Source organism: Schistocerca serialis, chromosome 11 (genome assembly GCF_023864345.2).
Source record: "Schistocerca serialis cubense isolate TAMUIC-IGC-003099 chromosome 11, iqSchSeri2.2, whole genome shotgun sequence".
NCBI classification, from domain to species: Eukaryota; Metazoa; Arthropoda; class Insecta; order Orthoptera; family Acrididae; genus Schistocerca; species Schistocerca serialis.
The window spans coordinates 12643566-12661730 of record NC_064648.1 but is presented as its reverse complement, the minus strand read 5'-3'; the positions used below and the strand labels follow the sequence as shown (position 1 = coordinate 12661730).

General features: G+C 40.7%; 1 protein-coding gene across 1 annotated transcript in view; it reads right to left on the bottom strand.

Moving 5' to 3' along the window:
• Positions 1-9466, bottom strand: part of LOC126427134 (uncharacterized) — a 70531-nt gene extending 61065 nt beyond the window's left edge. Inside the window, exon 1 of the mRNA XM_050089358.1 lies at positions 8836-9466. The gene's annotated coding sequence lies outside the window, so the exon portion shown is untranslated. The remainder of the gene's footprint in view (positions 1-8835) is intronic.
• Positions 9467-18165: the final 8699 nt, after the last annotated feature.

Here is an 18165-nt window from a genome sequence, read left to right as displayed (position 1 = left end):
CTTATTTAAATCGTCCTGCAGTTAGTTTTGATCTTCTGGTGACTTTACAGGGCGATAAATGATAGCATCATCTAAAACCTATTATAATTTGAACTATGTGTAGTACGATCTTCACATTATTCTGCAAATATTAATTGGAACCTGTACAGTTTCAGTACAAGTGCCCAATCACAGAAACCAAGAAACAAATCCAGGGCCGTACAAAATGGCGAAATTTGAGGACTGGGCAGAAGAGCCTCCTCTCCTACATGATGAAGTCAGCAGATACTTGCAAGAACACTGTGTGAACGAGGGAGATATTCTACAGTGGTAGAAAAATAACTCCCAACGACTTCCTCGACGTGCGTGTGTGCAAGAAAAATATTAAATATACCAGCCACTAGTGCGTCTAGTGAGAGAATTTTTAGTTGCGCTGGAAACCTAATTAGCGAAAAACGATCACGTCTTAATGCAGACAGACTTAACGATCTCGTCATAATTAATTCAAACACTAATCAGCAGACACATTGAAAATACAGTAGAACATTGAACGGGAAACTATGAGTTTGAGCGCAAATTTACTAATTAAGAGTGCAGATTTCTTTCTTGTGCTTCCTGGGCGTCAATTTCTGAGATAGAAATTTTGTAATGCATACAGTTCATTTTTATTTTAGACTAAACTTTTTGATTTCAATCCTTCCAAGTGACATTAATTATTGTTTGTAAACCATTTTCTGTTACTTGGGTTTGCAAAAGTAGCCAAATATTTTTAGGAGTATCTGGTTTGGCCTAAATAATACTTTCAGGGGAACTGAAGGAAAATTTGTAAAGATTTTATGTTGAAAAGTGTTCTGCAAAATAAAATATTCATTTGTGGAGTAAGGCAATACACATTATGAGTTTAAATTACAATTTATTTTGTTGAGTTCCACACACATTGCAAAATGTAATTTTATTCTTGTATTTCTATATTAAGGGGAATCCCACATGCAGAGTCAAGATGCTGAAGACCTAGACACTACAAATACTCCTAAAATGAAGAGCGTCTTTTTCCATGAATGTATTGTAGTAGGAATATAATGGAAACTCTGAGCCACTCTCCACAGCGTCTATATCTGCGTCATGAGGATTCAGACTCGTCGTTTAGGTCTGTGTTATGAGGGTCTAGAGTCGTCGTTTAGATTTGCATCATGCAAGTAAACACTCGTCGTCTTAGTCTGCATCATGATGGTCCGAAATATGGTCCCTCATGATGCAGACCTAGACTACAAGTGTGGACTCTCATGACGCAAACGTAGGAGCCGCGAAAAATGGCTCAGGGTCGCCGTTGTATTCCCAGTACTATAGTTTTTAGACGAACTGGATACGAAACAGGTCCTTCGATTTTGTTAAAATGCATTTTGGCAATTTAGAATGATTTTTCCAACTTCGAATGAATTCACAGAACCAGTAAAATACATCCTGGAAACGTAGTTAAATATTTATATAATTGGTGTCATACTTGGCTGAAACATACTAAAGTTAAAGAATCTAGACTTCCAAAATCTTAATTTGGTTCTCATTGCAGTACAGTGGTTAATAGGGGCGTAGATAATTTATTCTTCTGGGGAGGTGACCAATCTTCTTTTTCGGGGGTGGAGGTTCACTTCTTTAGTACAAATATCCATCCGTTTCGGTGTTGAAAAGTGCAGCACAGACTGCATTGCGTTGCCTGGGCATTTATTTATTCCATACTCTCGTAGTCCATCTTCCCTCCCGTATTTTCTCTCTATCCATTTAGTCCTCTCCCACTATCTCTTTGATCACCTCCACCCCCCCCCCCCCCACTCCCCATCCCTTGGCCGGCCGAAGTCGCCAAGCAGTTCTAGGCGCTACAGTCTGGAACCGCGCAACCGCTACGGTTGCAGGTTCGAATCCTGCCTCGGGCATGGATGTGTGTGATGTCCTTAGGTTAGTTAGGTTTAAGTAGTTCTAAGTTCTAGGGGGCTGATGACCTCAGAAGTTAAGTCCCATATTGCTCAGGGCCATTTGAACCATTTTTGAACCCATCCCTTGGCCCATCTCCACCCCCCCCCCCACCCTCTATCCTTCTCCTCGTCCTCTCTCTGTTGGATTCCGCCACCTCAGTTCATCTCCTCTTCTCCTATCTACGAAAACTCATATATATTTGTCAACTTTTGTGGTGATCAGTGAATCAGTGTCAAAGTTTATTGCTAGGTAGCATTTATTGTAATACTTTTTGATACGCAGCATTGATAGTTTTGTTTCCTGGTGCGTAAACAAATGAAGTTGAATGTGTCCCGACAGGGCAATATGCGACATACAAATAGCCATGTGAAAAACATGATTTTCAAGATTGATACCACAAACATATAACAACTGCCCCTGCGATTTATCTATCGACATGGCAAATGTAAGCCGCACTGGAAATTATAACCGTTTAAAGTCGAATGGCATGTCGGTCGGAATCTTAGTGATATTGGAATCAAACTGTCCTCACCTTTGTACTTTCCTTTTAAAATTGTGGCTTCGATTACGTTGTTCTTTAACTTCTTCCTCGCAAGCCGGGTGCCATTACAAAGACGTGGCTGGTTTACCTTTCGCAACATGATTGCCGATCCGACTTCATTACAGATTGGGAGGCGGTAATCCGGGGAAATCCAGCGAATTTAAAAATTCCGTAGGATAGTTGACTACATCATCTTAGTTAGTAACGGAATAAACAGACTTGTATGTCAGCAATTCGCCAGGTGTCATATTTTGAATCTGAAAATTCATTTCGTTAACATCAAGGTTTTTTGCAGCCAATATAACACGTTCACTCAACCAAAAATGGTTTGCAACTGTTAAACGACATTTGCTGTGCCCGAATTGTCCAACACGATGACTGTGAATGTGTCAGACAGCTCTCAAATTTCAAAAAGATCATAGACATTTCGTTTAAAAGAAATGTATGTATATATATATATATATATATATATATATATATATATATATATATATGTATATATATATATACATACATTTCTTTTAAACGAAATGTCTATGATCTTGAAGATAGTACCTTACAAAAGATTTTGACATCGTTTGCGGGTTACCATGAAAGTTCACTATGTACGCATGTTTCCATGGAGAAGGTTTTTGAATATTTACATGTGCATGTTTATGTATATATATATTTATATATGTTTATGTATATATATGTATATGCGTATATATATATATATATATATATATATATATATATATATATATATATATATATATATATATATATATGTATGTATGTATTTGTCTATGAGTATATATATATATACTCATAGAGAAATACATATATATATATATACATATACATACATATACACATATATATACGCATATACATATATATACATAAACATATATATATACATGCACATGTAAATATTCAAAAACCTTCTCCATGGAAACATGCGTACATAGTGAACTTTCATGGTAACCCGCAAACGATGTCAAAATCTTTTGTAAGGTACTCTCTTCAATGTACTGTCCGAAATATTATGTAGACAGTGATGTTGCTCTTGATCGTCAAGTGTGCAAAATTTCTTCAAGATCGGAATAAAATTGTAGGTTGGTGTAGAAGTGTGTACGTAAAGTACCCTCCGCCATGCACCATTCAGAATTTTAAGCAGGCAGCGCCCTTCATCCTGCTTTGAATATCAAGTGTGCCAAATTTCATCAAGATCGGAATAAATACGTACAATTTGTCGAGTTCCGTTATGTAAAGGAACCTCCGCCATGCACCATATGAAATTTTATGTAGACTGTGACCTTCCTCTTGGTTTCAAGGTATAGTGTGCAAAATTTCATCAAGATTGTATGCAATACAAACACACGGACACAATGAAAACGCACTTTCAATTTTTGTCAAATTTTCCAATTTTTCGGTCGATTTTCGAAAAATTTTATTTTATAAAAACCTTGTCCTGAGAATTACGAACACAGCAAAAAAAATTTAGCCGAACTGGTCCAGGCGTTCTCGAGTTTTACGCTTATCAACACATTTGGCAATTAATTTTTATTTATATACATAAGAAGCCCGAAATATACGCGTAAAGGAAGAATATACAAATAAAACCAATATTTTTTTTACCTGAAATTAATACATATATATATAATGTTGGGGTTTGTCTTTTGGTGCTCAGGTAAAATAAAAACTTTTGATTAACGTTCATAATACGACAATGACGCGCGCAGACTAAACGGCTGCGTAGCGCAGCTCAGCAGTAATATGGGCAGGCAAGCAAGTTTCCCGCAGCCTGCCCGGGTTGGGTTGTGCTTGGCTTGGCTGGGAGTGAAGCAGCCTGCCCGTTCTGTTGACAACGAGCGGCGGCCTGCCCGCCTGGCCACCGGGCAAGCATGGGCGGGTTAAAAGCGGGACATGTACACCTCTGACAAACAGACAACCAGAATACGGCGCTGCGGTCGGCAACGCCTATGGAAGACAACGACTGTCTGGCGCAGTTGTTGGATCGTTTACTGCTGCTACAATGGCAGGTTATCAAGATTTACGTGAGTTTGAACGTGGCATTATAGTCCCCGCACGAGAGATGGGACACAGGATCTCCGAGGTAGCGATGAAGTGGGGATCTTCCCTTACGACCATTTCACGAGTATACCGTGAATATCAGGAATCCGGTAAAACATCAGGTCTCCCGACATCGCTGTGGCCAGAAAAAGATCCTACAAGAACGGGACCAACGACGACTGAAGAGAATCGCCCAACCTGACATAAGTGCGACCCTTCCGAAAATTGCTGCAGGTTTCAGTGCTGGGCCACGAACAAGTGGCAGCGTGCGAACCGTTCGACGAAACATCATCGATATGCGCTTCCGGAGCAGAAGTCCCACTCGTGTACCCTCGATGACTGCACGGCACAAAGCTTTATGCGTCGCCTGGGCCCCTCAACGCCGACATTGGACTGTTGATGACCGGAAACGTGTTGCCTGCTGGGACGAGTCTCGTTTCAAATTGTATCGATCGGACAGATGTGTACGGGTATGGAAACAACCTCATGAATCCAACGACCCTGCACGCCAGCAGGGGACTGTTCAAGCTGGTGGAGACTCTGTAGTGGTGAGGGGCGTGTAGCTCTTGCAGTGATATGGGACCCCTGATACGTCTAGATACGGTTCTCGCAGGTGACAAGTACGTAAGCATCCTGTCTGATCACCTGCATCCATGGACGTGGGCAATTCCAGCGGGTCAATGCGACACCCCATACGTCCAGAATTGCTACAGAGTGGCCCCAGGAACACTCTTCTGAGTTTAAACACTACCGCCGCCCACCAAACTCCCCAGACATGAACATTATTGAGCATATCCGGGATGTCTGGCAACGTGCTGTCAGAAGAGAATCCATCTCGTCGCACTCCTACGGATTCATGGACAGCCATGCACGGTTCGTGGTGTCCACTCCCTCCAGTTAGTCGAGTGCATCCCACGTCGTGCCGCGGCACTTCTGCGTCCTCGCGGGGGCCCCACACGATATTAGGCAGGTGTAAGTGCTTCAAAGACTGCAATGATGGAATTTAACATACGGAAACAAATAGAATTTGACATGAAATTATCCATAGAAAATGACATTGTAAATAAGGAAAAATGGACAAAGTTCTTCGGAATTACAATCCAGGACAGCCTCAAACGGGACATGCATATCGATTCCTTAGCATGTAAGCTGTCGAAGAATGTGTTTCCTATAAATATGATTAGCAAATATTGTAACGGCATGTGTGTACTAAAAACTGCCTATCATGCCCTATTCTCATCAAATTTAAACCATGCTGTAGAAATATGGGGTGCAACAACTCAAGCCAACCTAAGCACATTATTAATACTACAGAATAAAGCTATCAGAATTATTTGTGGTGTCAAACCTCGAGAATCGTGTCGGAATCTGTTCCCAAAGTTAGGTGTGCTTACCATTATAGGTGTATACATATTGAAAGTTATACTGCTTGTGGAAACAATAAATCCAAATTTCAACTGTGACCTGCACCAGTACGATTCAAGGCTAAAGTTCAGATACCATGTAAATAGCCACAGAACAGCTTTATATGAAAAAAATGCACTTCATGCTGGGCTGAAGCTATCCAATGCCCAACCAAAAAGTCTCACAACCCTTCCCACTAACAAAAGATCAGCTAAAAAGAATTCTAATTGAAAACCCTTTTCATTCCCTAGACAAGTATTATACCTGTATGAAAATTGCTTCATAAGTATGTCAAGCTCATAGTTTTAACTAACCTACAACTAATATAATGTTGATAACAACAATATTTGTAATATTGTGATTGTATACTACCAAATGTAAAATGCATCAAAACGTAAAATTTATTAATACAAACAAATCTTTAGTTTGTAATTTATAAACTGACGTATTCAGAAAATAATCTGTATGATGTCCTGACACTGTATGATTTCTACGGATTGTATCTGATTATTCGATGTTGAATAAATACTATTATTATTATTATTATTATTATTATGAGTTTGTGAAAAAAATTTGTTCTGCCTTAGACAAGTCTAGCAAAGTTGCAGGATTGTTCTGTGACCTCATAAAAGCATTTGATTGTGTAAACCATCAATGGCTCCTGTATAAAATGGAAAAATATGGAACTGGAGGTCATGTTCTAGAGTGGTTCAGGTTATACCTCACAAAGAAGAAACACAGAGTAGTTATATCATCAAGCAAGGGAAATTTCTTCTCTGAATGGATGATTATTTCAAAAGGTGTTCCACAAGGCTGACTTTTGGTTCCAATTTTATTCTTACTGTACATAAATGACTTGCCACTAAACATAAATTCACACTCAGTTTTATTCACTGATGATATGGCTGCCCTCATCAAAACCAATCACTCACAACAAATTCCCTCAACAGCCACAAATCTATTAGACAGTGTAGAAAACTGGTTCTGACTAAATGTGTTAAAATCGCATATTGGAAAAAAAACATTTACTACAGTTCAAAACTATAAACTCTAAGATAAATGAAATTCATATTACCTGCAGTAACCAAGTACTGAAAGAATCAGATTGTGTTAAATTTTTAGGAATCAAAATTTATCCTGGTCTTCATATATAGAAAGCAAATAAGATAAACAGCCTGACCTTTGCTATGAAGATTTTGTCATATTCAACTAGCATGGAGATAAGAAAAGTAGTTTATCACAGCTATTTTGAAGCTGTTATAAGGTATGGCATTATCTTTTGGGGTAATACAAGCAAAATCATTAGAATATTAAAATTACAAAAATCAATTGTTAGAAATATGTGTAATGCAAGACCAAAAAAATCTTGTCGCCCACTGTTAAGAAATCTAGTGGTATTAAGTGCCCTCTGTTTGTACATCTCTGAACTGATTATTTTTGTATACAGTAACCATATGTTATTCGTAGACAACAATATTAAGCATCAATACAGCACTAGGAATAAGACAAACTTCATGCTTCCTACTCACAGGTTAAAGTCATATGCACAAACCCCAGAATAATAGGCATGAAAATCTACAACATGCTAAAAAAGAAACAAATAAATAGCATAGAGCTAGAGCAATTTAAATCAAAGCTGCGCAAGTTATTAGCGGAAAAAATTTTATAACTCTGTAGAAGAATTTATGAACGATGATGTGGAAGTCTGAGCAAGGAAACATCACCTGTAAATTAAGCTTAGCAGTCTTGTGTCAAATAAATGATTGTAAAAATATGTCCACTATGCAAACACTGTTGTTATATATTACTTTGTAATTCATGTAAACTGGAGTGTTGATATATTGTTTTTGTAATACTGTATATACAAATTGTAATTGTAATGTAAATGTAATGTTGACGAGTCCCCAGTACATCAGATCTGTGATTTACTTTGTATGTTACGGGATAATAAACATTCTGATTCTGAAGAACCTCTGCCTGAGTCATTTAAAGAATGTTTGATTAGGAAACTTCTTATTGACAATTTTCGTCCATGAATACCATGTTCTCATATTTCCCACCAGAAATGTGCTACAGAAATAATAACATCCACAGATCTATGTAAATAATATCTGTAAGGTTTTGACTCATAGTTAGTAAGCATCTATGCATTTACATTTTTACTGATGTTTGTTTGTTGTATATATCTATATGCATTTTTATGTGAACACAATTTATGACACAGATAACACTGTAGTAAAGTAGTATTAAGACTCATTTATATGCCTGGTTGTAAACACAGTTTTATAAGACCATGAGATGAACCGATTATGCTTGGCGAGACACAGGCTTGACACACATGGTTTTTGAGGAAGGTTTAATTTCGCGACCACGAATTTCGGGGTTTTGGCTTTCTCTTTTTTTTTTGGAGGGGGGGGGGGGATCTCTCGTGCTTTGTTCTCTGCGGTCGTTTTCCCTTTGTTGCGACTAGGAATTTCACATGTACTGTGCAACATGGAACGGTCGTGGTCTCATATGTGTTGACAGTAATCTTGCACATATGAGCCACTCAGTAGGAATGTTAAACCAGACTGCTGTAGTATATAGCGGCATCATATTTCTATGCAGGCATGGTTTCAATGTAAACAAGTTTAATATTTATGTATTATGTAAATAGTTAGGTATTTAGTACGTCGCTTTCTGGTATTCAGGTAGCAGGGACTCAATTGTAAATAAGATGTAAATTTGCAAAAGCGACTGTTTACATGTGTCGCAAATAGTGCCACAAGGATAAGTGGACTATCAACAGAACATAGGACACTCAAGAGAGTGCGAAATGTGGACTTCGAAGTGTTTACATATAATTAGGAGAAAGAGATTATAAACAATGGCTAGGTCCAACTCACCGTTTGTTGACGATGTGTAGCAGCCGACGGGAGAGGAACCAACGTCTTCAGCCTCTTCTTGTGGCCTAATCCAATGAGTGATAAAACATTCACACACGCACAGAAAGCAATATAGTGTAGTGCACCATAGTGACATGCTACTTTTCAGGCACAAACTGTCCCTAATTTCGCTAAAGACACAGTGCTGGGACGATGTGTTATCGACAACACATAAACAATGCAATCACACACGATGAGACTTTACGGTGCGATGAATAAAATGTGTTAGCAGAGACGTTTAATAAATGCATGCTTAAAAATAAGCGTATAAACGCACTAAATAAGAAACACTGTTGAGACACTTTTGTTGTGGTTATTCAAACCGGGAACGATTTTAAAACAGTATGACAAGCTTCAGTCGTGTGAACTGTTAACGCTCTAGTGAATAAACAGTGACAATTTACATTCATGCTAGAGGGATACTTATCACACAACACAACACGTGCTTATCCGAACCTTTTTCCCAGGACGCTACAGTGTGTAGTGACATATAAAGGACTAATTCTGCCGCGTTTTATGCATTTCATGAACGCAAGAAGCTTCGCGTGGATTGGCACTGCGTGCTTCCGCGCAGCAATGCAATGCAACTCGAATCACGTGCGCGGAATGTGCCTGCCCATATAGTTCCACCGGCCGGCAGCAGGGCGCGCGGCATGCGGCGAGTGATCGGGTGACGTCATCGCTACGAGATGGTGCTAGCTGCCACCTGTTGCTAGAGCCTGTACAGGGAGAGAGTGGCCAACCGGACGATACGGCGGCCATTTTTCTGCCAAACTCCGGGCGGAACTTTTGAATGGCCAGTAGTGGAGTACAAACTCACCGAATCAAAAGCACAAGACAATATGGCGAAATCATTCGTGAAATGCCTTTCTTTACAGCTATAATATACTCATAGTAGCCTACTACGTACAGCACAGGAAAATTTGATACAGTGACTGTAAAAATTATTCGTTACTTGCATTTATCTCCTTTAAAGTTCGTTTACTAGACATATTGCAATAAAAGTAACGTAAACAAAACAAAAATAGTGTATAGCATTTGTTTTGTATCGGAAGTGCATAACGCTAAAGATTTAACGTACCTGTATTACGTCAGATGAATGAAAGTCGTAAGTAGTTGAAACTTCCTGGCAGATTAAAACTGTGTGCCGGAGCGAGACTCCAACTCGGGACCTTTGCCTTCCGCGGGCAAGCGCTCTACCAACTGAACTACCCAAGCACTTGCCCGCGAAAGGCAAAGGTCCCGAGTTCGAGTCTCGGTCCGGCACACAGTTTTAGCATGTCATAAGTAAACAACTGCTTACGACTTTACTGAACACCTCTCGTAGATAACAAACGAAAAAGATTACAAAAATCAGGTAATGTTAAATGTAGGCTACTGTAATAACGACCAAATATAACAAGAAAACTACCGTATCCCTTCTATCCCACAGTAAGTAGGCCTATTAAAAACTGTCTTCAAGAGTACCTACAATTATTTACTACGAAAAATGTTTGAGCAACCACGACAGCCGCGGAAAACGTGCTTACAACTGGCCTGCGTCCATGATGACTGGGTGTTGTGTGCTGTCCTTAGGTTAGTTAGGTTTAAGTAGTTCTGAGTTCTAGGGGACTGATGACCTCAGATGTTAAGTCCCATAGTGCTCAGAGGCAGTGCCTTGCCTGCGTCAACAGTCAGGCAATAATAATACTGAAACCAAAATAATGCCTATTGTTCTGATTCGGAACGAAATAAAGTTTGACGCTATAAAGTCGAATGAGCGTGGCACAGCAATTACAGGAACTTCCCGTTTGCAGCAAGGACGTCAGATATTGGCTTCAGAAAAGCTTGTGATGCTACCAGTGTGCACGAACTGTTAAAGAAATAAAAGCTTACAAATGCACTGAATTGTAATAGGCCTATCTGTTTTGCGTGACTAAAAGTACTTAAAAAAACTGCCCACTGCTTTCGTCTTTCTTCATTGCGTGGAAATGCTAACACGCGAAATCCACCTTCGCCTCTATTGGAACAACCAAATGCAGCACAACCTGGCATCGTTTACGAACGTCTGCAGAACGAATTCTCTCTCTCTCTCTATTCGTTTAGTCGGTTCCGACTCTTCGTGACCCCATGAACCAAATCACGCCACTTTTTCCTGTCTTGCACTTTCTCCCGTAGACCTTCCAGGTTGGAACACATTGCTTCTGTGATGCCATCGATCCATCTCATCCTCTGACGTCCTCTTCTTCTAGTTCCTTCAATCTTCCCCAGCATTAATGTTTTTTCCAGCGAGGCATGCCTTCGCATTGTGTGTCCAAAGTAGGTCAGCTTTTGTTTTAAGATTAGACCTTCCAGGGAGAAATCTGGTTTAATTTGCTCCAAAATTGATCTGTTGGTTCTCTTTGCACTCCATGGAACTCTAAGAAGTTTCCTCCAACACCACAATTCGAAGGAGTCAATTCTTCGCCGTTCAGCCTTTCTAATGGTCCAGGTCTCACATCCATACATCACAACTGGAAAGACCATAGCCCTCACAATACGGATCTTTGTTGCTAGTGTTATATCTCTGGACCTTATAACCTTGTCAAGGTTTGACATCGCCTGTCTACCGAGCAACAGGCGTCTCCGGATTTCATGGCTGCAGTCACCGTCAGCAGAGATCTGGGAACCGAGATAACTGAATGTGGTCACTACTTCCATGGTTTCTCCTGCTATATCCCACGAATTGGTAGGTGTAGTTGCCATAATTTTCGTTTTCTTCACATTCAGCATAAGACCAGCCTTTTCACTTTCGTCTTTCACCTTCAGTAAGAGTGTTCTCAAATCTTCTTCACTTTCTGCCAATAGGATCGTATCATCCGCGTACCTGAGGTTGTTTACATTTATTCCAGCTATTTTAATTCCTGTTTCTCCTTCATCTAGCCTTGCATTCCTCATGACATGTTCTGCATACAGATTGAATAAGTACGGTGACAGTATGCAGCCTTGCCGGACCCCTTTCTGAATCTTTATCCATTTCGTTGTTCCATACATAGTTCTCACCGTGGCTTCTTGGTCAAGGTATAAACTCCGTATCAGATGAATGAGGTGATCTGGTACACCCATGTTTTTCAGTACGTTCCATAATTTGTTGTGATCGACGCAGTCAAAGGCTTTGGCGTAGTCAATAAAGCAGAGGTACACATCTTTCTGGAATTCTCTCGCTTTTTCCATAACCCACCGAATGTTAGCAATTTGATCTCTAGTTCCTCTTCCTTTCCTAAATCCAGCTTGTTCTTCTGGCAGCTCTCGATCTAGATATTGGCGAAGTCTATTTTGTGAGATTTTCAACATAACTTTGCTAGCATGTGAAATAAGTGCGATTGTTCGATAATCTGAGCATTCTTTAGAACTTTTCTTCTTTGGAATGGGGATGAATACTGATCTTTTCCAGTCTTCTGGCCACTGCTGCGTGATCCATATTTTTTGACATATTGAGTGCAGCACTTTCACTGCATCCTTTCCAGTGACTTTAAACAATTCTGCTGGTATTTCATCATGTCCACTAGTTTTGTTATCAGCCATATTTTCAAGGGCCCACTGGATTTCGCTCTCCAAAATATCTGGCTCTAGTTCTAAATTAACATTAACATCAGCAGTAGGAGCCCTGTCATGATGCAGTTCTCTCTTGTATAGGTCTTCTACATATTCTGCCCATCTTTCCTTAACATCCTCCGCTTCACTCAGCTCTTTCCCGTTTCTATCTTTTATCATTCCAATTTTTGCCTGGAATTTTCCTTTAATTTCTCTAATTTTCTTATAAAGATCTCTTGTCTTCCCCATTACGTTACTATCTTCAACTTCCTTGCACTGTTCATTAAAGAATATATTTTTATCTCTTCTAGCTAATTTCTGAAAATCTTTATTTAATTCAAACATAGCTGATCTATCTCCCTTGATTTTTGCTTTCCTTCGTTCTTCTGCAACTTGCAGTGCCTCAACTGATAGCCATCTAGCCTTCTTACTGTTCCTTTTCTTGGGAATGTGTTTCTCTGCTGCCTCCTTGACAGTATTAGCTACTTCTGTCCACATCTCTTGCGAGCTTTTGTCCTCCAGCTGTAATACATTAAATCTGTTTTGTACCTCTGCAGCATAGTCGGAGGGTATAGAGTTAAGGTCGTATCTGCAAGTTGGGATACTTTTTGGTACATTCTGAAGTTTCATCCGAAATTTTGCAATCAGGAGCTCATGATCTGATCCGCAGTCAGCACCAGGTCTTGTTGTAGCTGACTGAACCGCGCTCTTCCACCTCTGATTACAAAGTATGTAATCAATTTGGTTCCGGTGTTGGCCATCTGGCGAAGTCCAGGTATATAGGCGTCGTTTTGGTAGTTGAAACAGCGTATTAGTAATTATCAATGAATTTTCTTGGCAGAATTCTAGGAGTCTCTGTCCAGCTTCATTTGTTGTACCAAGACCATATTTCCCTGTTATACCTTCTACAGCTTCATTTCCCACTTTTGCATTCCAATCTCCAACTATGAAGACGATATCCTTTTTTGGTGTTGACAGTAGTAATTCTTGTAAATTAGAAGAACGAATTACAGATGTCAAAAACAATACTGTGCAATTGCTAACGTGTTTACTTTAAACATGTAGGCCTACCGACTTCATCACAAAACGCTTCATTATTTCAACTCGTATTTTAGATCCCAAACGCTAATTACGTACTAAAAACGACATACAACTAAATCGAACATGCGTGCACAACGCATAACAAGTCTCTCAATAATTCAGATTCCTTTTAACCGTTTCCAAAAGTCCTCTGAACTTCAATTCAGCTCACAAGCACGGCGAACATAGGAAGCGCGAGAGACGTTTGGCAGAAAAATGGCGCCAAACCTAATCAACCAGTCACGGCCAACTTCACCCGTGGCCACTCCCTCTCCGTATGCAGGCAGGCTCCCTACCTCACATCACACCAGCCGCTGCTGGCCGACGCTCTTCGCTTGTCTGCCCAGTTGAAAGAGCGCCGGGAGCAATGACCTCGCACACCGCGCGGCTACTGTCCGCTCAGCCAATACGTTCGCTCGGCGGACTTTTAACAAAATAAATATGCAAAGCGGACACTTTTTTTTTTCGACGAGACATGGACAAATACGTGCCAAGAGCGCAGTAAAGAATACATTATGTGTGTTTTCTCATTCGTAAAAGGCGTTTACACATGAAGTAACAATTATAGGACTTGTATGATTTGTACGATAATTTGCGGAACTTTTAATGAAATGATTGATAAGTTGAACTTTAAAGATGAAAGACAATTTCCGTAAACATGAACATTAACAAAACTATAATTAAAAAGTAAAACTATCTAAAAGTTTGCCCGCTACCTGACTTTTACATTGAACTGAATTCTACTTTATATTTTCTAACATATAATGAAACTAAAAAGTATCATTCAAGGGGGCAGTGAAATGTTTCCTTTTACGCGTAAACAAATTTAAACCTCAAAAAACTAAAATAATTTATGTAAACCTACGTAAGAAACGCACTTGTAGTTGTTGTTGTTGTTGTTGTGGTCTTCAGTCCTGAGACTGGTTTGATGCAGCTCTCCACGCTACTCTATCCTGTGCAAGCTTCTTCATCTCCCAGTACCTACTGCAACCTACATCCTTCTGAACCTGCTTAGTGTATTCATCTCTTGGTCTCCCTCTACGATTTTTACCCTCCACGCTGCCCTCCAGTGCTAAATTGGTGATCCCTCGATGTCTCAGAACATGTCCTACCAACCGATCCCTTCTTCTAGTCAAGTTGTGCCACAAGCTCCTCTTCTCCCCAATTCTATTCAATACCTCCTCATTAGTTATGTGATCTACCCATCTTCTAAAGCTTCTATTCTCTTCTTGTCCAAACTATTTATCGTCCATGTTTCACTTCCATACATGGTGTTGTGGACTGACAAGAAAGCCAGTCCACAGTGACGGGTAACCGAAAGGCACGCTCTTAAACTCACGCAGGCTGGCGTGAGGTCTGAAACAGGATACGTAATGAATGCTATAAAGAAAAGTACGTAGCTGCTGGAATACTTAACTTTAATCCACAATTGGTGAACATTGGTCTTGTTACTGTACATGCTTCATTAGATACTTAGCAAAGGATAAATGGCGCCTTGCTAGGTCGTAGCAATTGACTTAGCTGAAGGCTATGCTAACTATCGTCTCGGCAAATGAGAGCGTATTTGTCAGTGAACCATCGCTAGCAAAGTCGGCTGTACAACTGGGGCGAGTGCTAGGAAGTCTCTCTAGACCTGCCGTGTGGCGGCGCTCGGTCTGCAATTACTGACAGTGGCGACACGCCGGTCCGTCGTATACTAGCGGACCGCGGTCGATTTAAACGGCTACCACCTAGCAAGTGTGGTGTCTGGCGGTGACACCACACATGGCTACACTCCATACAAATACTTTCAGAAACGATTTCCTGACACTCAAATCTATACTCGATGTTAATAGATTTCTCTTCTTCAGAAACGCTTTCCTTGCCATTGCCAGTCTACATTTTATATCCTCTCTACTTCGAGCATCATCAGTTATTTTGCTCCCCAAATAGCAAAACTCCTTTACTACTTTAAGCCTCTCATTTCCTAATCAAATTCCCGCAGCATCACTCGATTAGATTCGACTACATTCCATTATCCTCGTTTTGCTTCTGTTAATGTTAATCTTATATCCTCCTTTCAAGACACTCTCCATTCCGTTCAACTGCTCTTCCAGGTCCTTTGCTGTCACTGACAGAATTACAATGTCATCAGCGAAACTCAAAGTTTTTATTTCTTCTCCATTGATTTTAAAACGTACTCCGAATTTTTCTTTTGTTTCCTTCACTGCTTGCTCAATATATAGATTGAATAACATTGGGGAGAGGCTACAAGCCTGTCCCACTCCCTTCCCAACCACTGCTTCCCTTTCATGTCCCTCGACTCTTATAACTGCTATCTGGTTTCTGTATGAATTGTAAATAGCCTTTCGCTCCCTGTATTTTACCCCTGCCACCTTCAGAATTTGAAAGGGAGTATTCCAGTCAACATTGTCAAAAGCTTTCTCTAAGTCTACAAATGATAGAAACGTAGGTTTGCCTTTCCTTAATCTAAGATAAGTCGTATAGTGAGTATTGCCTCACGTGTTCCAAAATTTCTACGGTATCGAAACTGATCTTCCCCAAGGTCGGCTTCTACAAGTTTTTCCATTCGTCTGTAAAAAATTCGCGTTATTATTTTGCAGCCGTGACTTATTAAACTGATAGTTCGGTAATTTTCACATCTGTCAACACCCGCTTTCTTTGGGTTTGGAATTATTATATTCTTCTTGAAGCCTGAGGGTATTTCGCCTGTCTCATACATCTTGCTCACCAGATGGTAGAGTTTTGTCAGGACTGGCTCTCCCAAGGCCGTCAGTAGTTCCAATGGAATGTTGTCTACTCCCGGGGCCTTGTTTCGACACAGTTCTTTCAGCGGTCTGTCAAACTCTTCACGCAGTATCATATCTCCTATTTCATCTTCATCTACACTCTCTTCCATTTCTATAATACTGTCATCAAGTACATCGCCCTTGTATAGACCCTCTATATACTCCTTCCACCTTTCTGCTTTCCCTTCTTTGCTTAGAACTGGATTTCCATCTGAGCTCTTGATATTCATGCAAGTGGTTCTCTTTTCTCCAAAGATATCTTTAATTTTCCTGTAGGCAGTATCTATCTTACCCCTAGTGATATGCGGCTCTACATCCTTACATTTGTCCTCTAGCCACCCCTGGTTAGCCATTTTGCACTTTCTGTCGTTCTCATTTTTTAGACGCAGGAGAACCGCAACGGAAATGACCGCGGAGAAGCCCTCGGACGTTGGCGTGCCAGGCACATACAGTCTGCGGCCGCGAGCTCGCCTCCAGTTGTCCACCGGCAATGGGGGGTGAAGCTTTGACAATGCCAGCCACTGGTGCTGGCGAAACGTCAGAAAAATCATGAGATGAACGTCGGCCGAAGAACCCGAGACAGAAGCCAATAGGCAGTTTGTGAACAAGTGGCCACGAAAGCCTTAACAATTTTGTATAAATTCAGTTGCTTCTTATTTGGGGCGCAGCTGTTTAAACTGTGCAGGTATCTGCAAACCAGAGACAGCGTCGCAACCCAGGATGTACTCGAGAAAGCAGCGAAATACTTCTCTGCTCTGTGTTGCTACGCAGTCGATCCGCACCTACGCACTGAGTAAATGCATCAACGTTTCTTATTATACTGAAATATTGAACATGTGACTGTCATTAGTGGCCGTGCGGTTCTAGGCGCTTCAGTCCGGAACCGTGAGACCGCTACGGTCGCAGGTTCGAATCCTGCCTCGGGCACGGATGTGTGTGATGCCCTTAGGTTAGTTAGGTTTAAGTAGTTCTACGTTCTAGGGGACTTATGACCTCAGAAGTTGAGTCCCATAGTGCTCAGAGCCATTTGAACCATTTGAACTGTCATTAATAAACACTGAACCACCTACCTTTTCGCAAGACTGAATTTGAAAAAAAAAAAAAAAAAAAAAAAGATCCACTTCCTGATGATTCCATTCACACAAACCTGTCACTCTTTCACTCATTTCAACACCATACATCTGCAACTATCCCACGAGACATGCACCAACGAACGGCGTCGCTGTGCACTACTTATTCACTTAGATCAGTCCACTTTACAGCAATCCCTGCCACAAACACACACACCGGAAAACAGCAAACAAGACAGCGGTGTCGATGTCGGCGCTAGGAGTACAGTAGCTCAGTAGTTGCCTCTCATAGGTTATGTCAAAGCATCTTCGCATTGGCTACGGGAAACTGACGTGCCGCCAACCCATGAGCAGTAGACTGGAAACGCCGTTACTGCCAATGGCCCTGGTCCAGCGGTCGTCGAAATTTTTTTGCTCAAGGGCCAACACTAAGAACACGATGGTGGCACCTCTTGCCGCAGAGTTCCACGACTTTTTATTAACTGCCAAACCACGTAAATGGTGTATTGTGAACCTCCAATAGACCAGCTATAGTAAAGAAGCGAGAGGTTTACCACTCACTTTCTAGCACTTATCGTTAAAGTCGATACTACTCGGACCACTACGTGTAGAATGTTCTCTGTTTCAGATTGTCGCCACCCATAAAGGGTAACATTGTAATCGCCCGACGAAATGTTGCTGCGCTGTCTTTGTAAACAGATGGTTAATAACAGAAAATAGACTAATACTTAAATGTTGGAAGTGAAACATGGACGATAAATAGTTTGGACAACAAGAGAATACTAGTTGTTGTTGTTGTG